At 48.1% G+C, this 9,030-nt stretch overlaps 1 non-coding gene across 1 annotated transcript; it reads left to right on the plus strand.

Moving 5' to 3' along the window:
- Positions 1-7,725: 7,725 nt before the first annotated feature.
- On the plus strand, positions 7,726-7,796 carry TRNAG-GCC. Its single transcript has one exon. It is a non-coding gene; the product is annotated as a tRNA-Gly (tRNA).
- The last annotated feature ends 1,234 nt before the right edge of the window (positions 7,797-9,030 follow it).

Below are 9,030 nucleotides of genomic sequence, written 5' to 3' on the forward strand. Positions count from 1 at the left end.
GTCTTTGAGATCTGGGCCGCGGAGACGACATGACCAGCCATGGAGTGGAGGCTGCGGAAGGAGGGGTTGCTGCCGACCCGGCGCCACAGCTTGGAAACGCAGCAGCACCGTGCGACGTCCTTGCTCGGCAGCTTCAGCAGGATCTCCTGTAGCATATCCATGCTGCTGGTGGCCTCCACGGCAGGACGACGAGATCCCATCGCGTTCGATTTAATATTTCTACCGCCCGAGTTGGATATTAGTAGATCTGACGAGGCAGTCGTTAATTGAGAAATATCTCGATCGAGAAATAACGTACGTGTACGTGTACACCAAGGATTCACTTGCATAAACTTACGTGTACAGAGTCGGTGACGTGTTGTTGCGTGCTCATCGCCGTCGCAAGAGATCGCCACCGCCCTCACCGACGTGACAATGGCGCCGTACGTGCCACACAAGGTCATCGTGTCGCACATCCTGCCCCGGATCCCCCTCAGGTCGCTGCTACGGTTTATGTGTGTTTGCAAGGCTAACCGGGTTTAGACTTTAGAGCCGTTGTGTGCCATCATTTCCCGAACATTGTGGACCCGTACGCCGTAATAAGGGGGTGTTTATTTCCAGGGACTTTTTTGTGTAGGGACTAGAAAAAGTCCCTCTTAGAAACTTTTTTACCAAACGGGAGGGACTTTTTAGGAACTAAACTAGGCATTTGGGACTAAATGAAAAAGACTCTCAAGGAGAGTCTTTTTTGGGAGTTTTTGGGACTTTTCCAACAATGCTCCTCCATGCATTCATTGGCCCGCCACTCCATGGTGTTGTTTGATTGTTATTTTTTTATATACTAGGGGCAACATGGTCATTTAATAACCTCTAGGAAAGCACTAGGGACTTTTTAGTCTCTGGAAACAAACAGGAAGGGACTTTTTAGGGACTAGGGACTTTTTAGTTGGGACTAGAAAAAGTCCTAGGACTTATGAACCAAACAGGGCCTAAGTCCTAGCTTGCAAGCGGGCTCTCCAAGTGGTGCGCGAGGAGGTCAACGCCGTGAGGATGCATGTGGAGCTCGATAGTTAAGACGGGTACAAATGTTGAATCAACCACTGGAAATGCTTTCCGCCGTAGGGCCATGAGTGAAGAGATCAAGCCGATGCTTAGTTCATCGCCGAGGTTTAAAGTTTCGTGGGTGCGACGTTCTGCTAATGTTGTTGCATATAAGTTGGCTAAGGTAAGGATCGGTGAAGAACTTTGTGAGGTTTGGTTGGGGGTCCCCAGACTGGGTTCTAGATGTAATTCCGGATGAGGTTTCAAACTTTGAAGTTTAAATAAAGCGGCAACATTAATCCTAAAAAAAGACTAGCTTACGTGCAATATGTATTACTACCAATGGCTCTCTCAGTTGCACAAGGGAGGCTACTTTCGAAGCGAAGGTAGGGTCGTAGGGATCAAGAGTGTGGGGGTAAATTACCTCGGGGCGTCCTCACTCTTCCCTTGAATTATGCCCAATGTCGGAGCATCAGTAGCGTTCTGGGAACTTTTTATCATCCTCGAAACAGGCTTTCACTCCGCTTTATATAGAAAGCATCAACCACACACAGTACATGGCCGAATGATACAAGGGGATCGGGTAGCCCTCAAACAATGCCCATCTTAGGCAAACCTGATCACGCAACACGCACGCGGCTACGCAACCGTAATAGAGTAGAAGAAGAACTGAGAACAACACCCACCATAAGCCCTATAGCACCTAAGTTCCACGACAACGCCCCCAGGAGTGAAAACAGCGCAAGGCCTCGCCGTTGCCGAGTCCCGAAAGACATAGGTTTTCAGCCGGAACCCGGACACGGAGAGGAGCGCCACAACAACGTCTTTAGGAAGATAACGGCGCTTGCGAGCATTGCCGTTGTCGGCGACAAAGCGCGAAGCTTTCGCTTGGCAACTCCACTGTGTCCCTAAGCGAGGTTTCCAGGGCAAGAGTGGTGAGCCCAGAACTCCAGATCCGGGTCGGGGCACCACCATCATCAGGGACAAGAGCGCGCCAGAGCCACCCGCCGCACCACCTCTCGCCACCCACACGACCAAGAGAGAATGCCATCACCACCGCTATTGTGCCCGCCAAAGAGCCAACCATACAGACCACCATCCGGGGCCACCCCGGCATCCATGTCCAAGGATCCACTAACCGTCCACGTCATGATGCATCCACCATGATAGGAAGAGTAAAAGGGGTCTCCTTTCACTCCTAGCCCGGCATCAACCATGGAGGGGCATCCGGGAACTTCTTATCATAGCTTGCCTTGATGCTTCCAGACATTTAAAATGGCCATGACAAAAAGGAAGATTGGGTTTTGCGGAAGACACGAGAGTCTCGAATGGGTTGGCTTGGTTGTCATGTCCAAACCTAAGTGTCACGCAAGCCCCTCTTGTGTTCACTAAACTCCCTTCGGTGTCCACTTACCCGAGCCATGTCCTTCCCCTTTTATGAATAAGTGTGAATATTTTATATCATACAGGACGATATTCCTCTTTTTTATTGATTGAATTAATTGTTAGATAAAATCGACAAGGCAAAACTAAGTTTTCATAAATAAATAAAACATGTTGTACCAGTTTTAATGGGCGCGGTGATGTGGCACCTCTTTATAGCTCGGCAACATGTTGAACCGCGTGCGCTGTTGGGCCGTCGGCCCAAAACACGGCGTGACGCGGGATGGGCCGCTGCTCCATATATATAGCAGCGCCCCTCCGACAAACTCTAACGCCAGAGTTCGTGATTGGGGATTGGCGGCGGCGTAGGGCGGGGGCCGACTGCAACGACGAGGAGCAGCAGGTCGAGATTTGTCCGCCTTCTCGCTTCCTCTCCGACGGCCTCTCCTCTCTTCCTGGCGGGAGCGCACCACCTGTTCGACCGATGGCCGAACCAGTTCCCTCCGATGCCATCCCCGGAGTCGACACGCACAGGTGCGCTGGTTGAACTCGTCCATAGCATCATCCATCCTACCCTTCAACGGTGGTTGCCGATTCCCCACGGTGGGTAAGATGGCTGATGCTATGAATAACTTCAACCAGATTGTAGTTGTGACATGCCCTCGGCCACCCCAAAAGTTAGCACGCAGAAGCAGGGAGCCAATCCTCTGGCTGAATTTGTCCATAGCATCAGCCATCCTGCAATTCAACTCTGTTGCCTTTTTGCACGACGATGGCTGGTGCTATGGATAAATTCAACTCGATGGTTGTGACATACCCGATTCCATTTAAAGAAGCTTCGTTGAATCAGGCTTCAATCAGGTTGAAGCAGGGAGTCGCTCGTCCAGGTTACCCGGTTAAAATTTTCATATAGAGCATGCCATTAAACTATGACAGACTCTTTTTGCAGAATTGGAAGGATGGTTGTTGCTATGGACGAATTCCACCGGCTGATACATATCCGACCGCCACTTGCAAACAGTTTCCTTTAGTTGCCTGATTCATGGTTATTGTACCCATGCTGACACTGGGTTTAATCTGACTTACTCTAACTTAATATTCTGCTGTCTAGAATAAATATAGTTAAACTCTAAACCTAATTAACTCAGCCACAGGACCAACAGGTTCACTCTATAACATCTGGACAGTACAAAGGTCATCAAGACGGAAAGTAGTCTATTGGATTGAATGAGTAATGTATCTGTTTTCACGTGATTCAAGACTTCCCTGTTGTTTGTACGGTCTCCTACAACATGGTTATGTATGATGTCTTTCATGTTCTGCTTGCTGTAGCGAATTCTGTAGAATTTGTTGCAGAGAACTTGTGGATTTATAAATTTACATACTAAAGCAATCTAAATAACCTTTAGATCCATCTAAGATTTTGATTCCCAGTAAAAGAAAAGCATCGAATTAATAAACTGATAATTTAAGGGTCTCTCCCATCAATGCAAATTATTATTTAGTCCTGAGCAATGTTTTTTTAGCACCCTCTGTTTCTCCTGGGTACTAATCTAAAGCTGGTTGATAAACAAAGGTTGCATCTGGATACTTCCTTCAGATGTAAGGTCATCTTTCTGAAGCTTGGAGCATTTTAAACTCTTATGCATGTTTGGCATTAAAAAGGAGCTTGGCATTCACTCTTATCGGTTTTCAGTGATGGCCTTCTAAACTAGCACAGAAAAGGAACACTATTCTTGTTACTTGCCCGTTATTGTAATTTTGTCAAAAGTTGTCTCAGTTGAACACTTTCATATACCGTATAGTCGATGTTAATTTCTATTGTTGTTTGTCAAAAGATGTATCTCTAAGAGGTCCATCTTTGTTCCAATCCAAGGGCACAACAGGTACAATTCTCAGTTTCTTCTGTGCATGTTATTTTCTATTGCTGTTTGTTTAATTGCTTTCAATTTTGCATGGAGTAAACAAAATCAGTTAGCAAATATGCCCTACATGTTGTGAAGAGTACCATATATCTTTTTCATACAAATGATTGGCATATACAGCTATTTGCCCGAAAACACTTATACCCCACAAATCGGTGTCTCTTTCTCTTTACTTTCCTGTATTATCTACAGGGTTGACCAAGAATTCAACTAGTAAGCTACCATATGTATGAATAGAGAAGCATCTGCTTACTTTGGCTACCATTTGTATGCTTTGACTTCATTTTCAAAATGATTGATTTCCTTCAGCAGTGGAAGCTTCTCAATGCTGCTAGACATCGGAATGCGTTCTCGGACATGCCTCTAGGATCCTAGTAACGCTTGCTGCTCTTCCATCTTCGGCAACTTAGAGCATCTCCAGCCGCGCCCCCAACAGGCCCCCCCAGGCCACTTTTTCGGCCCCGGCGCCAAAAAACGGCCCAGTCGCGCCCCCAGGACAACGAAAAGCCTCGGTTCGGCCTTTTTTTTCCGCCCGGCGGCCGCAGGCCAAACCCGGCGCGCTGGGGGTCGCTTGGGGGCTCCGGCGCAAGGGAAAAGCACGGCTGGCCCACGCCGTCAGGTGAAAAGTCAATATTTTCTTCCCCGACTCGCCTCCCACCCCTCCCGCGCTCTCGGCCGCCACTAGGTATATCCCGGCGCCGCCCTTCACCGCTAGGTAGCCATTTCCCGCCGGAAAAATAGCAGAGGTTCACCGTGGCAGCCCCTCCGAGACCAGCTGGGCGTTTCCGGCCGCCGTTTTCGGCCGCGGAGGGGTAGTTTAGCGGCGGGTGCACGCCACCGCGTGCAAGGTGTTCGGCGATTTTCCTGCCTCGGCGATGGACTCGGATGACGAGGAAGTGCTTGCCGTGCTGCTGGAGGAGGAAGCCGAAGCTGACGTCCAGGAGGAAGATCATCTCATGGTGCTCGCCGCCCTCGCCCAGCTGCTATGAAAAGCCGCGGCGAGGTGGCTCGGCGCCGGGGCGGGTGAAAGCAAAGAACCGGCATCGTCTCGAAGGCTACTGCATGCTCTAATCCGACTACTTTGCCGATGTTCCACTTCACGGCGACAGAACATTTCGGCGCCGTTATCGGATGAATAGAAAACTTTTCCTCATGATTGTGAATTCCATCCGGGAGTTCAACAACTACTTCAAATGCAAGATGGATTGCACCGGCAAACTTGGATTCACCTCCATCCAGAAATGCATGACAGTGATGAGGATGCTTGCATACGGAGCTCCCGGTGACTCACAGGACGACTATGGGCACATGGCCGAGTCCACCAGCATAGAGTGTTTCTACAAGTTCTGTCGGGCAGTGGTGGCAGTGTTTGGACCGCAATACTTAAGAACACCCAATGCAGAAGACACTGCTCGGATCCTAGCACAGAATGCTGCAAGAGGATTTCCTGGGATGCTTGGAAGCATCGACTGCATGCATTGGAATTGGAAGAATTGCCCATTTGCTTGGCAGGGGATGTCAAAGGCGCCAATGCGGTTGTAGTGTGGTATTGGAGGCGGTGGCCATAGAGGACCTCTGGATTTGGCACTCCTTCTTTGGTATGCCAGGAACTCACAATGACATCAACGTGCTGCAGTGCTCTCCTGTCTTTGCCAAGCTTGTTGAAGGTCATTCTCCTCCGGTGAACTTCGAGATCAATGGGCGGCACTACAACAAGGGGTACTATCTAGCTGATGGCATCTATCCGAGATGGTCAACATTTGTGAAGACCATCAAAAACCCTGTGCCTGGAGGCAAGAACGCCTGGTTTGCGACGATTCAGGAGGCTTGCAGGAAGGATGTCGAGCGGGCATTTGGTATGCTCCAATCTCGATTTGCTGTTGTCCGGTACCCCGCTCAGACCTGGTCGAAAGATCAAATATGGGAGATCATGACTTGTTGTGTCATCTTACACAACATGATCATTGAGAGCGAGCAGGAAGAGCCGGTGTTTGACACTGAACCATACCACAGGCAGGGTCCTCTTGCCCAAGTTGATCACCAGCTACCGGCAACCTAGACTGCCTACCTCAGTATGTGTCAGGAGATCCGAGACCCACAGGTGCATCATCAACTGCAACAAGATCTGATAGAGCACCTATGGAGGCTCAAGGGCGACACCGGGCGCGACGTGTGATGAAATATGAGTTTTTATTTGTTGAACTATATAATTTGTATTGAACTATTTGTTGTTTTACTATTTTGTTGAAGTATTTGAATTTTATGTGATGAAATATGTGATAAAAAATATTTATGTTGATAATTGAACGCCGGCCATGGCGAACCACGTCGAATATGGGGCTATTCTCGCCCATATGGGCCTTTTTCGCCGAAATGGGGCTTCAAAAGTGGGCCAAAATCGGCGACTGGGGCGAGCTGGGGGCGACGACTGGGCGCAAAATCGTCCCCAGCGCCGAACGAATCGCCGGCAATGACTGGGCGATGCCTACCTCAGTATGCGTCAGGAGATCCGAGACTCAGAGGTGCATCATCAACTGCAGCAAGATCTGATAGAGCACCTATGGAGGCTCAAGGGCGACACCGGGCGCGACGTGTGATGAAATATGAGTTTTTATTTGTTGAACTATATAATTTGTATTGAACTATTTGTTGTTTTACTATTTTATTGAAGTATTTGAATTTTATGTGATGAAATATGTGATAAAAAATATTTATGTTGATAATTGAACGCCGAGCCACGGCGAACCACGCCGAATATAGGCCTATTCTTGCCCATATGGGCCTTTTTTGCTGAAATGGGGCTTCAAAAGTGGGCCAAAATCAACGACTGGGGGCGACGACTAGGCGCAAAATCGTCCTCAGCGCCGAACCAATCGCCGGCTCACCCCCAGGGGGCGATTTTTATACGTCCTGGGGGGCCAACGGCTGGGATGCTCTTAGTTCCTGGGCCATGATGTTGCACCCATGTGCTGTGTGCCTTATACTCTAACGGATCCTTTGTGCTGCCGTTTTTGCATTATTAATAAAGTCGGGATTTAGCCTTTTCCATAAAAGAGAAATGAGAAAAGGCTGTATTGTGGTCTGTTTGCCCATAACAGATTGGTTTACCACTTTCTATCTTCCTGACACGTTGGCTTCTTCCCTTCGTCTAGAAGTTGTATACGTGGATCCAACATTACGTCTGAAAGCCTAGTTGGTCAATACTGAAATACGTATTCTTTTTGTTTGGAAAAGTTTGTTCCTCAAATGGATACATCTAGCATTAATTTGGTGCTAGATACATCTATTTGAAGCACATACTTTTTACCACAGAGGGAGTAAAGATTACTGTCTAATTTTCAGTGAAAGGAATGCTACGACCAAAATTGACAGGCTATGCGAAGAACATTTCATCAAAGCACCAGTGGTCTAGTGGTAGAATAGTACCCTGCCACTGTATAGACCCGGGTTCGATTCCTGGCTGGTGCATTTCTCTGTTTTTTCCTTTTTTTTCTTTGCATTTCCATTTTGGGGCTTGTCACTTTTTTTTGGGCACTTCTGTTGATATACTACATACAGTTTATACCTAAAGTTTCCTGCATTTTGTATGCAAACCGAAGAAACTGTTTGAAGGAGTGTTGAATTAACGACAAAAAGAACACCCTTTTTAACTTCCCCAACTCACACCTAGCTTTTTTTAGGGGAATGCCAAACTTTATTAATCAAAGGGAATGTCTACAGGTATACAAATAGGAAATAGGGTAATGGGAGAAAACCACATATAGCGACTAAGGCCGAGCGGAAGGGGAGATTTACCAAGATTATGGGCTTCAAAATTCGATGTATACCCTTCAAAAACTATAACACAACTAATTAACTTGAACTTCTTGGATATGAACATCAACTGCCCCCGCGTCTCTCCCGTGTGGGCGACTCGGGAGGCAGCCTGAATCCTAGCCGCCGCCACCACAAATCTATTGTTTCTGTTTGCCGCTATCGGAGGACACTGACGAAGCCATGTGGCCGACGATGCGACAGGGACCTTGTGTCAGGACCCCGACTCGATGTCACATCGATCTAGCTGGTAACGCCTCATATCACTTTGCGGCCTCACGCGCGGTATCCCCACGGGTGTCGTCTTACCTTTTCCCGGGACCGTTTGCGCCTTTTGGCTCACGTATATGATAGTGTCGCTAGCATCCATATGATAAAGAGCCCAGGCTGACATGACTAGTCGTAAACCCAAAGTGGCACAGACTTACAGGGACAGGCATCCATGACCCAGCTTCGAACGTGTCGGTCATCAGCAAGTGGGTCCGGGCTGTAGCACTGGGTTAGCAGGACTCCGGTAAACCGGGCTGTAGCGGGCTAACAGGACTCCGGTACTCAAAGCGTGACATTTCCCCGAAGGGACAGACACAGGAACGAAGAAGGACACATGCCGGCCAGCCTAAGTGTTCCAGAGCAGTAGCAAGCTACCATGGCTCAGCGGTAACACTAGGAGACATTTCCCGGTAAGAGAGGCTACTAAAGATAAACAACTAGATAGTCAGATCCCACACATACCAAGCATTTCAATCATACACACAATATGCTCGATATGTGCAAATACAACGAAGCATCACAACATGACTCTATGACACAAGTACTTTATTTAAGGCTCAGTGAGCCATACATAACATACACAAAGGTACGGGTCTCACGACCCCACATACAAGTCATA

The sequence above is a fragment of the Triticum dicoccoides genome, unplaced genomic scaffold (assembly GCF_002162155.2).
Source record: "Triticum dicoccoides isolate Atlit2015 ecotype Zavitan unplaced genomic scaffold, WEW_v2.0 scaffold56300, whole genome shotgun sequence".
NCBI classification, from domain to species: domain Eukaryota; kingdom Viridiplantae; phylum Streptophyta; class Magnoliopsida; order Poales; family Poaceae; genus Triticum; species Triticum dicoccoides.